The following is a 15,026-nucleotide window of genomic DNA, read 5'->3' on the forward strand; positions in this document are numbered from 1 at the left end:
CCGTTTGGCCTTTACGCCTGCCCGCCAACCATTAGGTAAATTTGAATTTAATTAGCTTTTTAATGCCATCAATAGGCCTTTTAATTGTCGGTGGTCAAGCAACCGACCCCGGCGCGTGCCTGCCAAATGAAATATCGCGAGACTGCGTGATGACATCGGGATGCTTACCCGACGTCATCACGCGTCATTTTGCGCTCGGGTGTGTTGGGCACACACCCACACGCCAAGCACAGAGAACCTGTACTGTGTGGCTCATGCCCTTGCCTTGTTGCACTGAACTCTGCAAGCATTTGGCTTGGGTCCTCAGTTCCTCACTATGACAGACCTGGGGATCTTGAATGTCACAGGCAGCTGCTGGATCTTGTTCTTCAGGTAGAGCCAAAAGATACTACAATTCTCCACAAAAATAAAAACCGACACCAGTTTAATCATTGCCCAGGCCATATTGTGATCTCTTTTTCTCTCCCTCCACCCCCTTCCCTCTACGCCAGATTGCTGCAATCTAAGTATTGGTCGTGTTTCCAAAATGCGAAAGGTGTACTAATAGAGTTGCATAAACTTGACTTTTCTCCGCAGCTGCCTTAACTCTACTGCATTAACTCTCTGCCTTACATGGCACCTGGAGTTGGAAACAAGTGTACAGTATATTTTTTTAAAAAACCTGTTTGAAACTTCTTATTGCATAGGGCTATGTAAAATGCAGAGCCACAAACAGGCCATTCAACCCAACTGGTCCATGCTGTTCTTAATGCTCCATATGATCTCTTCCCCACCCCTCTTTTGCTGACTGTATCAGGATAACCTTCTGTTCCTTTTTCCCTCATGTGTTTAGCTAGCTTCGCCTTAATAGAGTCATTAAGGTACAGAAGAAGGCCGTTGTACTAAATGGGATAGATTCAGAACACATCTAGCAGCTCAAAACTGGACATCCCTGAGGCACAGTGGCAGCAGTAGCAGTGTGGACAAACATGGATAAAAAGCTGAATTCCAAAAGTGAGAGCGACCGCCTTTGACATCAAGGCAGCATTTGACCATGGGTGGAGCCCTAGTAATTTGGAGTGATATCTAGCACAAAGGAATAAAAACGGAAAATGCTGGAAATACTCAGTAGGTCAGGCAGCATCTTTGGAGAGGCAAGTAGAGTTGACATTTCAGATCAATGCCTGTGGGCTGGATTCTCAGCTCCTGCCGGGGCCAGCCTTGGAAGTGGATGGGGTTGCAAGTTAGCCATGGCCAGCATGTTGGTTCCTCGGCTCTGTCTCAGCTCTGGGTCACTTTTATGGAGCCCGATTGGGGCCAACTAAAGAAGAGCATCTGGAATTTTCCAGTAGGCCTCTCTGGGGGTGGGGTGGGGTGGGTGGGCCTCTTTTTAGGTGCATGGAGATGGGCACCCAGTAGCAGGCCAGGGAAATCCATGCTCCAGGCAGGCCTGGAGGCCCCCCCCCTGCCCTCTGCTTGCCTGGGTGTAGGAGGAACCACAATCAGCCCTGTAAAGGGACTTTCTCCCTAGCTGTATTGGTGACCTGGTTGCTGAATCTAATTTTCAAATTAAAGATTTAAAAACATTAGAGGAGGGCACTACCATTTACATGTACCCCCCCTCTCTCTCCCCCTTACCTTCCATTGCAGCCCGCTGCTTCTCTCAGGCTGGAATGTCTTTGATCAGCTCTCCAGCTTACAGAGCCTACCTGCTGCCCTTAATAGGATGGAGAACTGTCTCCAGGCCAATTAAAGGGGTGATCCTTGAAATTCCCAGCGACAGACTGTTTCCCACTTGGGGCAGGTTCAGGACCCAGTAACAGTCGCAACCACACTGTTTTCTGTCCCTGGAGGAAAATGCAAACATTAACTCTGTTTCTCTTCCCACCGAAGCCGTTTGACCTGCTGAGTGTTTTTAGAATTTTCTGTTTTGATTTCAGATTTCCAGCATCCCTAGTACTTTGCTTTCGTACATGCAAAAAGGAAGACGGTTTTGGTATTACGATCCCCATAGAGACCGATAACTTTTAAAAGAAAGGAATCCTCACTACGTGAATAGAAAGAATACCAATAGACAAGATTTCATTTTTGAAAAATCTTACTGAAAGAAACCAACTAAAATCAATATAATTCAAACATTAACAGGTGAATGATATTTAAAATAAAAAGGTAAATTTCACTTTAAATAGTTGAAACAAGAAAGCTATGCCTTGTAGTTACTGGCATTTGCATTACTTCTCACAGAATTGTGTCACTACGTGCAGTCTTTCCAACTTGGCTGCCATTATGTAGGATCTCTCACTTCCCGCTTAATAATTTCAGTCCTTGAGTTGCACTCACCAGCAGCCATATTCCATCCGAAGTCCACGGACACCGTTAACACCGACAAGATGCACGGCTACAAGCCCTCTGACCCTCAGGTCATAACAGTCCAGATGGCACAGAATGCCCAGAGACTCCCTTCTCTGCTCCTTTTAAACAGTCTGGTTGGGCTTGGCAACACTAAAACAGCAGCAGTGGGTCTTGTCCAATCCACAATCCCCTGCTCTTGACTTCAGCTCTCTGTCCTTTCCACTGGATGACACACACAGTAACACAGTCTCTGATATATTCTCAGAGTCCTGCTTCAACACCAGGATCTGATCTAAACTGCTGGTTCTTTCTGAATTGCAGGTTCTGTTCTGGCTGCCTAATATAAGATGGTGGAATCCAACACCAGTGCAATTAGCTTCCTATTTACTGTTTTGCTTCTTAGTTCTTCGATCCTGTGGCAATCTCAGGTCACATGGGCATTTCTTGGAACCTAATGATGCCGTAATCAGAAAACAAATTATCTTTTACCAAATACTCCCCAGTTCACCTTGGTCTTAAAGGGAGCAAGGCACGAAAAGAAAATACCAGATTTTCTCAAAGCACATGTGTCATCACAGTGGTTCATGAAGGTCACGCATCTCAGACCCAGGACACGGCTGCAGGAGTTCCTCAGAGTAGTGTCCTAGGTCCAATCATTTTCAACTGCTTCATCAATGACCTAAGATCAGAAGTGGGAGTGTTCGCTAGTGATTGCACAACATTCAGTTCCACTCATAACTTTTCAGATACTGAAGCATTCTGTGCCTGGATGCTGCAAGACTGAGCAACATTCAGGCTTGGGCTGATAAGTGGCAAGTGACATTTGCACAACACAAGTGCCAGGCAATGACCATCTCCAACAAGAGAGAGTCCAATCATCTCTGCCTTGACATTCAATGGAGTTGTCATTGTTGAATCCCCCACCAGAAAACATCCTGGGGATTACTATGGACCAGCCACATAAATATTGTGGCTATAAGAGCAGGTCAGAGGGTGTGTATTTTGCAGAAGATTACTCATCACCTGGATCCCCAAAGCCTGTCCACCATCTACAAGGCATAAGTTAGGAGTGTGATGGAATTTTCTCCACTTCCCTGAATGAGTGCAGCTCCAACAACACTCAAGAGGCTCCACACCATTCAGGACAAAGCAGCCCACTTGGTTGGCACTCCATCCACCACATTAAATGTTTACTCCATCTGCCACTGGGGAACTGTGTCTGCAGAGTATGCCATCTACATGATGCACTGTAGCAACGCGCCAGGTCATCTTTGACAGCATCTCCCAAACTCTGGCCTGAACCACTTCGAAGGACCAGAGCACAGGCTTTCGGGAACATCTACACCTGCAAATTCCCCTCTATGTCACACACCATCACGACTTGGAAAAATGTTGCATTCGCCATTGCTGGGTCAAAATCCTGAAACACCTCCCTAGCTAACAGCACTGTGGGAGTACCTTCACCACACGGACTGCAGCAGTTCAAGAAGATGACACATTCCTCACCTTCCCAAGGGCAATTAGGGGTGGGCAATAAACATTGGTCTTGCCAGCAAAGTCCACTTCCTGTGCATGGATAAAAAAATGTCTTTATGTCTACCTATCAAATCTTTCCATAATCTTGAAGATCTCTTATCAGGTCACCGCTTGAGTATTTTTTTCTAGGGAAATGAGCTCCAGCCTGTTCAATTTTTCTTCACTTAGGCTCTCAGCCCTGATAACATCCTTATCATTTTTGTACCTTCTGCAGTGCCTTTTTAGAATATGGAGGCTGCTTTTTTGCAAACTATTTTGCTCCTATATTCAAATTTTCAGAGAAAAATGACCTGATTTTTTTTGATGTTACAGCTTTAATTTGTACCCATAGGTAAGAAAGTACTGAATGACAGGGGCATTTCTGTAAAAATTTGATTCTGTGTGAGGATGCATCAGCTGAATTTTCTGACATGTGTTCTTTGCATCTGTTTTTAATTTCCGTAACTCGAACTTTCTGATGAATGACTGCTTTCCCTACGGTAATTCGTAATGGTCTCGGGTTTGCCAGGTTAACAGGGGGTCATTGTGATAAAAATACTGCTCTACTGGGCCGCTTTTTCACTTGCAGAATCAAACCAATTGTTTGCTATGATTTAAAGAAATGTAATTAGACCAAAGTATTACCTCCCAATTTTGAAATGAATTGCCTTATTTCAATGTTGTTGCTGGGATTTCAGTAAATGGTCATTAGATTTTTCCTGTTTTGACCTTTCCACTGTGAAGAGTAGAAAGTGATGCTTGGGGCAGAATTTTATGGCCCTTCCCACCGGCGGGCTTTTCCTGTCCCACTGAAGTCAATGGACTTTTGAACAGCTCGCCGCATTTTAGGACCCCTCCCATGCCCCCACCACGACAGCTTGTAAAATTCCACTCTTGGACTTTGAGCTAACAATTGTTGCAGATCTCTCACTGGCAATGGGAGCAAACTAAAGTGATGAATAATTGTGCAAGAATCAAATTCCCCAGAATTGGAATATCTTGGCACAATACTCGCCTATTGGTGTGAGCTGATTTTTTTTTTTCTGTTGCACATTAGTGGCAACACATTGAAGTAACCTAGCATATATGATACCAAATTGAGGGAGATAGCTAATAATGTGCACAACTGCACCAAAATACTGGAAGACATGAACAAGTTTGCGGTATAGGCAGATAAATGGCAATATAAATCCAGTAGAGAGAAATATGAGGTGGTTAACTTTGGGAGGAGGAATAAGGAAAACACTTATTTGGAAACTAAGAAACTAAATGGTCTCGGGGAGCAAAGAGACCTTGGGGTAACAGATACCTAAATCGCTAAAAGTTGCAACACAAGGCCTTAAGGAGTGTAAAGTTCATTTCTGGAAGAATGGAATACAAAAGCAGGAAGGGAATGCTAAATTTATGTTGCACCTTGGTTGGGCTACACTTGGAATACAGTCTGTAATCCTGGTCTCCACTCTACAAAAAGAAGCCCTGATAGAGGTTCATCAGGGTGGATGTGGAGAAACTGTTTATACATGTGGGTGAGTCCAGAATAAGGCAACTTAAATACTAGATTGTCACTATGTTATGACGCAGTAGATGGTAAATGCTGAGCTGATCAATCCCAGAGGGAAACTTGAAACAACTGTTACAACTGATTTTTAATTTGTATAAATTTCGAGATGCGTGCCTTGAATCCTGTAGTAATAAGACCACCAAATCTTATAGGTTTTTTTTAATAAAACTAGATTAAACATTATTAATAAGAGAAATATTTTTAAATACATACATAGATCTACAAATTACTCCTATGATAACTTCTAAATCCCCTAATCAATCTAACTCCCAGTTATACTTTTGTTAAGGCAACAGAAAGATACATAGATTTTAAAAGACCCAGGCAAAGAAACATGATAACCTGAACAAGTCAAATTCCAAGTGAGTTTTCTTAACTTCAGTGCTTTGAAGGCAGCAGCTTGAGGCAGAGATGCTGAAGGCTTTTCACACACTTGTAAGATCTTAAAAATGCCTTCCCTTACAAACAGTTTTCTCTTCTTTATACATATCTTCCTCTTTGAATGCATGTACCCATTGTTTCGCTATGTGTTTGGACTTTATCTCCCTGATAATAAAACTCTCTCATAGCACCAAGTTTTACCGGCAACCTTTGGGAAAAATAAATTTCTAAACTTCACCTGGCTAGGTGCCACATTTCACCCCTCCTTTGAAAACAATCTAGACTGGTTTATTTAAAAATGCAAATGTTCCCTTGACACCGATGTTTCTAAACTTCCCCATGTTTACCAAATTAACATTTCAAACCTAAACTCTCTCCTTAGGTCAAAGCACCCAGACTAATTCAATTAAGTCTTACACGGACACATATACACACATCCCACTATTACTCTATTTTACAATAAATTCCAATAATATTATGAGAATTATTATATCTTCTTGACAACTAACATTAAAATCAAGAAATTAGAATATCTTTACAGGGAGTTGCAAGAATGAAGGACTCACTGGCACATGGAGTGGTTGAAGCAAATCGAATTGATGCATTTCAGGGATGGAGAAGGGGATAGAGGAATTTGTGGGCATGCTGAAAAAATGGTAATTAGAGCAGGGGGTGGGGAAAGACGTGTGAGGAGTATAAACAATGGCAGAGACCAATTGGGTTGAATGGCCTGTTTGTGTACTGTAGATTCTATGTAATAGTGACAACATTTTGCTTGGAGAAAAGTAAAAATATTAAAAACTGGCACATTAATTGTGGGAAGGTGAGACAGCCAAAAAGTTTCGTTTTCATTTTGAAGAGTGACAATTTCCTCTGCGGAAGATAATTTGAACGTGACAAAGGCAACAAAATCCAACCGAAAGTAGGCTGAGATGACTGTATGGTGAGGCTTAAAACCCACCTCTTTGACCAAGCTTTTGGTACCAATGTCCAAATATCTCTCCTGGGTAACATTTTGAGACAGTAAAGGGACTATATAAATGCAAGTTGTTGTTGTAGTTTGAGTTTGCTTGTGCACCTACGGCAGAAATGCCAGATGAAAGTCACTTGCTGTTTGGCTTCCTGTGCGCAGCCTACACACTTGAACAAGTGACCTGCTCATGAGTTTCTTCTGAGCTGTAGGAAGAGAATATATAGTTGCATGAAGAGGTGGCCTTGCTGGCAAAAGATGGAGGTAAAGTAAAACTTGAAGTACTTTTGGAAAGGGCTTGTGAATCACAAGTGGTTGCTTCCTGCTCTGATTAAGTACACTGATGCTCAGTCATAAGCCTTGAAATCTAACCACAAAATGCTTTGGACTTCTCGGCCTGTTTCCCGGAATGGAAAGGGGTTTTCCTGCATTCGCAATGTTGATTTCTAGAATTTTCTCTGAGTGATAACCAAATGATTGCAAGTTGGTATGTGATCCCCAAAGTAGTGAGTCACCTTAAGGCCACTCCCTTAATCCTCTAACTGTTTGGGTTTATTGGCATTCATAGGATCTTCTAGAACAGAAAGAAATCATTCAGCCCATTGTGCCTGTGTTGGCTCGATTGATCCCACTCAATTCCTATTTACCTGCAACTTTTCCTTTCCAAGTATATATCCGATTCCCTTTTGAAAGTTCACCTGAATCTACCTCCACCACAGTTTCAGTCAGTGCATTTAAGAACAAGGGGGTATATTCTTAAAACGAGAGCTATGCTATTTAGAGGTGCGATCAAACTTGAGAAAAAAGGAACTTACCTTAACTGGGAGTTTGGGAACTACAGTTCCCAGCGGGCCTTGGGACTTCTGTGCATGTGTCAGCTGAGAAAAGGGCCGCACATGTGCAGTTGGTGACATTCACATCGTCAGGCTGGGAACCGGCCCTGTGCACATGTGGGTTCATTTCTTTTGTGTCTTTAGGCCGTGAACTGGCCCTGCGTGCCTGCGCAGAAGAAAAGAGAAACAGCTTGAAACTGAAGGTCAGGTGACCTGAAGAGGAGCGCCAGTGCAGAGGTATCCCAGGCAGTAAGACATGGGGAGGGGGGGACGGGGAGAAGGTCCCAAGCCAAGAAGAAGGTCCCAAACAAGGGAGCGGGACAGAAAGAGGCCCCCAGAAGAATGTCCTTGTCCCCTTTGTGGGACTGAGATCAGAAACAGGCCCGGTTAAGTAAATTTGAGAGAAAGAAGCAGAGCAATAGGCTCTGAATTAAATAGAGAGAGCTGCAGGGAGCAGACTTGAAGCAAAGTGGGCTTCGGAAAATCCGAGAGGGCAGCCAAAGGTTGGTGACTCTGTGCTGCGGGCCATAAGGGCCAAGGTACCCTATGGAGCAGTGGTTTCCTACTTAGCATGGCCGGACATCTGAAATTTTGCTTGGAAGGTGAAGCTTGAGTGTACATAGGGATCCAGGTGAAAGGAATCTCAGAAAGTGTGAAACCCTGGAGGTGGATTCTTGTTGAAGCTGTCCGAGTGGGAGTGACTTTTGGGAGAGAATTCCAAGGCGAGTTCTTCAAATGTGGAGATTGGAAACCTTCATGAGAAAGACAGAGTTTCAGAGAGATCAGTCGGCTCTTGGTGTGACAAGCATCTGGGTGGTTTGTTAAGAAATACATAGAATCTGCTTTGGTCACATCTGTCATTTACTTTGGAGTGTGGTGTGTCTGTCTACAGTTTGTCAGTTGGTTTACATGTACTGCATACTTACCCTGAATATTAGAGTAAAAGATAGATGTGGTAAATTGTTTTATTTTTCCGAATTTGTATGTGTCTGTAAAGGTATAGCTGAGTGAAAGAATAGTGAATATCTGAATCATTTTCTTGTGTTTGTATTGAGATCTTTCCAACCTTCTTGTCTGGTGTGATTTAGTTCATTTTTCTTCTTTAATAAATGTTTTATTTTTTGAGTTAAAAGTTCATCAGCAGATTCTTCTGAATTTGTTCAGTAACTTACCTTCATGGTTTCTAAAAAAAATAGAAGTTAGAATCCATCAAGCCGGGTTTCACTCTGGGATCTGACTTGTCCAGTATTAACATCAGCTGGGATCATAACACGGGTGATGGCAGCAAACATTTCTTCACTCAAAGGGTATTGGAAACCTGGAGCTCTCCTCCCCAAAAACGCTATTTGGCTAGGGGGGGATGAATTGAAAATTTCAAAACCGAGATTGATAGATTTTTTTAGACAAGGGCGTCAAGGAACAAGGGCGGTTAATGGATTTAAGATGCAGATAAGACATGATCTAACTGAAGGGTGGAACAGGCTTAAGGGCTGAATGACATACTCCCGTTCTTACAGATTGGGACCACTTGGTGTGTTATTTAAAAGCAAGTCTCATCTCCCTTCATGTTTGTTTGCCCGTTGGCTTAAAAATTCTGGTGAAGTTACCTCTCTACAAGATAATGTTAAAGTTAGATTTATTAAGTGCCACCCCTGGGAGCTGGGGAGAAGGGGGCAGGAGTGGGGCGGGAGTGGGGTGGGCGGTGGTGGTTGGTGGGGTGGTGGTAGTCGGTGGGAAGGATTGCTTGTGTGTTTTATTTTGCTGGATTGAAATGTAATCATGTACCAAAGCTCCTACCAGGCTTGCCATAGTCATGTGACTTTTGTCATGAGGCACAGGCTGGGGGCAGCCATGTTACATTCAGTTCTAATAAAGACATTGTACTAGAAGCACTGCACTTTCTGAGCTTGTATCAGTACATATGTCACTATTTAGGAGTTTTAACCACTACTTGTTTCTTTTGCAAAACACTTTAAAACTGTGCCCTCTGGTTCTCGATCTGTTTGTGAGTGGGAATGGTTTCTCACTATCTACTCTGTCCAGACCCCTCATGATTTTGAAAACTTCTATCAAGTCTCCTCTTAGCCTTCTCCTCTCCAAGGAAAACATTCCCAACTTCTCCAATCTTTCCTCATAACTGAAGTGTCTCATCCCTGGAACCATTCTCATAAACCTCTTCTGCACTGTTTCCAATGTGTTCACATCCTTCCTATAGTGTGGTGCCCAGAACTGTACACAATACACCAGCTGAGGTCTGACCAGTGTCTTATATAAGTTCATCATAACCTCCCTGCTCTTGTACTCTATGCCCCTATTAATGAAGCCTAGAATACTGTATGCTTTAGAAACAGCTCTCTCTACCTGTCCAGCCACCTTTAATGACTAATGTACATATGCACCCAGGTCTCTCTGCTCCTGCACACCCTTTAGAATTTAGAATCCTTTATTTTATACTGTCTCTCCATGTTCTTTGTACCAAAGTGCATTACTTCGTGCTCCTCTGCATTGAACTTTAACTGCCACCAATCTGCCCACTCCACCAATGTGTCAATGTCCTTTTGAAGTTTTACACTGTCCTCCTCACAGTTTACAATTGTCCCAAGTTTTGTGTCCTCCACAAACTTTTAAATTGTCCCCTGCATACCAATCTCTTGATTGTTTATATGTATGAGGAAAATCAAGGGTCCCAGTCCCGATTCCTGGGGAACTCCACTACAAACCTCCTTCCAAATAGATTACCAAATAGATTCTTTATGTGGTTTCTATAATCGACCTTGGTTTAATCAAATTAGCTGATTTTGTTGGGCAGGATGCCAATGTCTGAGCCCAATCGTGCTGGTTAAGATTGTCACACACGGCAGCTATGCAGTCGATGTGGGAGCTCCTTTTGGAGCCTCCCAATTCAGATTATCTCACTCAAGTTTCCTGTTTCACTCCCTGTGCAGTGTGCCCCCAGGGAAAGCTGCAATTGATATCCAAAATGCCAGTGAGATGGAGCTAACGTGCCTGTGATCACTGCTTCCCACACTAGTCACTATATTATGCTGCTGTTAATGCCTGACTCTCAGCCCTAAAGATTACAGGATGGGTAGGTTTTGATTTGATGTACTTGACTGAAATGGAAGCAGAAGCAGCCCAGAATGTAGCTGGCGTACAGTTGGTGCCATGGCTGTAGAGATTTCGCACGTAATCAGAGAACCGGGCCAGTTCTCATCTGTCGTGCCTCAGTGGGCTTTGTTTGCATCTTTGACCTTTCCTATTTGTCCCAGCAGTTACTTACTCACGGAGATCCTGATCATTTCCAACTGTTTCTTTTCCACTTTACTTGCCTTAAACCAAAAAGCAGGTGAATGGAAAAGTTATTGGGGTAGGAGAAATAGGGTGTGATAAAAAAAATTAAATTGTGTTGCTTTGGAAGAAATGGGGTGCTGTATTCATCTTTTCAAAAAGAAAACCAACCAGTCTGAAGGCAGACAGGAGAAAACTGCTTAAAAAAAGAGAGGGGGAGAGAGCATGTAACAGGAAAGAGGGAAATCAGGGTCTGTCGGTTCCAGCATTTGTCCATCGTGGTGTTCAGTGTTTCACAATTTGCACTCTAATATATGTTGTAAACCAGTTGTTAGCCCTTTCTTTTAATTAGTCATTTCTGGCTGTGTCGGGTTGAATTTTATTTTAAGAGTAATAATGAACTCCACTCTAGACACCACTTACAGAGATAACAGGCAGAATTTTACATCCCTTCCTATGCCGGGATTTTCCAGTCCTGCCGAAGTCAATGGACTTTTGAATGGCTTGGCGGGTTTTATGGCCCTGCCTCCGCTGGGACGAGACCATAAACCTCCAGCCAATATTTTAACCATTTGTCACTTTCCTTTTACCCTCCTTTGCATTAAGCTTAGAAAAGAAAGGGAGAAATTTCAACTCTACTATTGAGATTCTATGTGGAAAGCAGCTGAAAATCTGCTGTAAGAATCTTCCAGTTACCACATTGGTAAACTTGCGTGCTGCGTTCCTAACAGGGGGGATGTTCTACAGACAGACTAATTTGCTAAAATTGGCGGCATTCCTTGACTGAACTAATTTACAAAATCTGAACCTTGTGTCTGTTAAATGGATTTAACTCGTGCTAGGAAGCCTGTGTGTTGTGTTTGGTTTGCTCGTTCCGGTGTGATAACAGCTGCAGACCTAAGGACGAGCAGCAGTGATCTAGCACAAGACTCCTCTGCGGCTGCAACTCATGTCATACCAATTGCTATCTCACTTTTATTTTGCAACATAGAGAAAGATGTGCTCAATTTTTTAAGAAGTGCAGAGTTTTAGCTTGTGGCAAATGGGTCACTTTGGAATAAGGCTGATCTTTAATTGGGCCAAAAGCTAAGATCATTCTGAAAACAAGAACAGTCAGATCAAAAGAGAAAAACACTTGCATTCATATTGTGTTTTGCCATCTCTCAATAATATTTCATAATGTTTTACATAGCATAAAGAACGAATTTGAACATCAACTGATGTGTTGGCCCTTTCTTTGGGAATACAGCAACGAGACTCTGCCAGGCAGAAATCCTACAGTTGGCTGCGGGCTTGTGGGGTAAAGGAGCCCTTGTTTTTCTCTTTGTCTTTACTAACACCACCACCGACTCCACCTTAGAACCCTTTTTACATTTAAACAGGTTAACAAAATTCTAATTCTAGTTACGTATTTATCACTGTTAATTAGGTATAATTAATGTTAATATTAATTAATATTAAGACCTAAGTTGTTTTACCAAGAGTTTAATTGTTCCTTACGCCCATTCAGAAATGTGATTTGTTTCTCGATGGTTTGTGAACCATTCATTTTGAAACTCAACCAATCAGTTCTGATTCCCAGTTGTGGTAGTTGGGCAGTGAAATTACCTCAGTGCCCCTTAGATTTGCAAGGGTTAGGGTTAGTTGAGTGACTCCTCTTGGAAAATGCATTTGTGAACTTTGAGGACAAGATTGGCTCATATTGACCAGTTGAGTTGAATGGTCTGTTTCTGTGTTGTAATTTCTGTGTGTAATTGTGATTCTTAGCAGAATTGGATGTCTAGGCTGCCATGGCCATTTGACTAAGGAACCAGTTGGCTGTAAGCACCCGTGGCATCATATCTCAGCATGACTCAAAAGAAAGATAGAAGAACTTGGTTACCCTTATACAGAGCAGAACGGGATCTTGGGTACCAGTAGGTTAATTGTCCAATTTCAGTCAAAGTCATCAACAATAGTTGCTTTAATATTTATTGTGAAAGTGAATTGCATGTGGGTTTCTGTTGCAGGTTGGCTAAGGAGCAGCTATCCTTGCGATTTCCAGCTTGCATCGCATAACTAACCCAATCTTCTCAGAAGAACAGGGACTATGATACAAATGAGTGAGCCACCATCCTAACCTGCTGAAATACAATATGGTATAACAGTTAATAGGACCTGCATGTTTGTAAAAGTGAGGGTTTAGAACACTTACAGTGAGTGAAAAAGCTTTGATGTAACAACTTAATTTAATACTGATGTGGGGTTGCACTGCTTCATCGTGTAATTATGGTCAAGTTCACACCAGTGACTCTAAAGCTGGTAAATCAGCTGCCCTGAGTAGGGAAAAAGGGAAAATCAATGGAGCTTTTCTTAATCGGAGGCTGGGGTGGGGTCTGAATTTCATTGTCCAGGGCAAAGCTGAGTAAGGTAAGAGAAAAGATGAGGCATCTCAAGAAGCAGTGGTTACATGACATCAAAGCCTGCAGATTGTATGACTGCAGGAGGAAATGAGTTTCGGTATCATATGAGGAGCAAATGGGTTTGAGAACGAGGTCGTGCAATAAGTTTTGTGTAGAGTTACATAGCATTTAGAGCACAGAAAACAGGCTGTTTAAAATTTTTCTTGAATTGAATTGAAATAACAATGGAAAAGATTCTACAGGCCGTACAACATCTGAAAAAAAGTACACATTTCAAGCACCAATTACTGGTCAGAAGGAGGATGTGATGTGTGCAAAGATATCAATGGTGGTGAGAAGCCAACATTCCACATTAATACAAATGAATGCCCATGACAGATTCCACATGTAGTAGGGCAATCGTGGTAGTAAGAAACTTCCTTTGCTTTTTCAGTTCTGTCTTTGTAATGCAATATATCCTCTATCACCTGGAAGGGCAAGGACAGCAGGTAGATGGGAATACCACCATCTCCAAGTTCCCCTGCAAGCTGCACACTATCCTGACTTGGGCACATATCACCATTCCTCCATCATTGCTGGCTTAGAATCTTGGAACTCCATACCTAACAATACTGCGGGAATACCTTCACCACACAACCCCTACAGACTGGATTAGCAGCATGGTAGCAGTGAAACAACCTGGAAAGCTGAGAGCATGCTTAGACCCAAAGGATCTAAATAAAACGCTGAAGAGATCTCGCTACCCCATGTCAATCATCGAAGGAATTTTGCCATAACCTGCCAACTACCCTAGATGCAAAGGATGGTTACTGGCAAGTGAAGCTGGATGAAAGCAACAGCTTTCTAATGACATTCTGGGTGCCATTCAAGAGATACAGATGGTTGCACATGCAACCACAGCTCCAGAAGAGTATCAACACAGACAGCATGAGATAGTCAGTGATCTTCCCAGAGTGGAAGCCGTAATGGATGATCTGCTAGTCTATGGATGTGGAGATACTTTCGAAGAAGCCATGATAGTTGATCATGATCAGAATTTAATACAACTGCTGGAGAGAGCTCGCCAGATGAAACCGAAACTGAACAAGATAAAATGCAATTGACGATGTCTGAAGTCAAGTACATAGGTCATGTACTGACAGCACAAAGTCTTCACCCAGACCCTGACAAGGTGAGAGCTGTAAGAATGATGCAGTGACCAACAGATGCGAAAGCAGTGCAATGATTTGTGGGATTCATGAACTATTTAGTAAAACTTTTGCCTAATTTTTTGTCAAAGTGTGAACCATTATGCAAGCTCACTGTCAAAGATGTGCAGTGGTATTGGGGCACAGAACAAGAAGCAGCGTTCACTGAAATCTAACAACTAGTGATGACAATGCCAGTGCTGGAGTACTATGATGTCAATGATGAAGTCACCTTGCAGTGTGACGCCAGTGAGATAGGTATTGGAGCAACCCTAATGTAGCAAGGCCAGCTAGTTTCATTTGTACCAAGGCATTAGCACAAACTGAACAATGCTACACTCAGATCAAGAAAGAGTGCCAGGCTCTTGTTTTTGCTTGTGAGCATTTTCATCATTACTTGCTTAGGGAAGACAAAATAACAGTGGAGCCTGACCACAAGTCACTTCAAAGCATTTTCACGAACCGCTACTACCTGCTCCAAAGCGTCTGCAAAGAATGTTACTTCATTTACAGAGATATCACTTGGACGTGGCATACAAGCAAGGGAAACTGATGTAC

At 42.6% G+C, this 15,026-nt stretch overlaps 1 protein-coding gene across 1 annotated transcript in view; it reads left to right on the top strand.

Moving 5' to 3' along the window:
• The first annotated feature begins 12,100 nt into the window (after positions 1-12,100).
• Positions 12,101-15,026, top strand: part of LOC144695990 (transcription factor HIVEP3-like) — a 425,012-nt gene continuing 422,086 nt past the window's right edge. Inside the window, exon 1 of the mRNA XM_078567137.1 lies at positions 12,101-12,179. The gene's annotated coding sequence lies outside the window, so the exon portion shown is untranslated. The remainder of the gene's footprint in view (positions 12,180-15,026) is intronic.

Source organism: Cetorhinus maximus, chromosome 21, assembly GCF_964194155.1.
Source record: "Cetorhinus maximus chromosome 21, sCetMax3.hap1.1, whole genome shotgun sequence".
Lineage (NCBI taxonomy): Eukaryota > Metazoa > Chordata > Chondrichthyes > Lamniformes > Cetorhinidae > Cetorhinus > Cetorhinus maximus.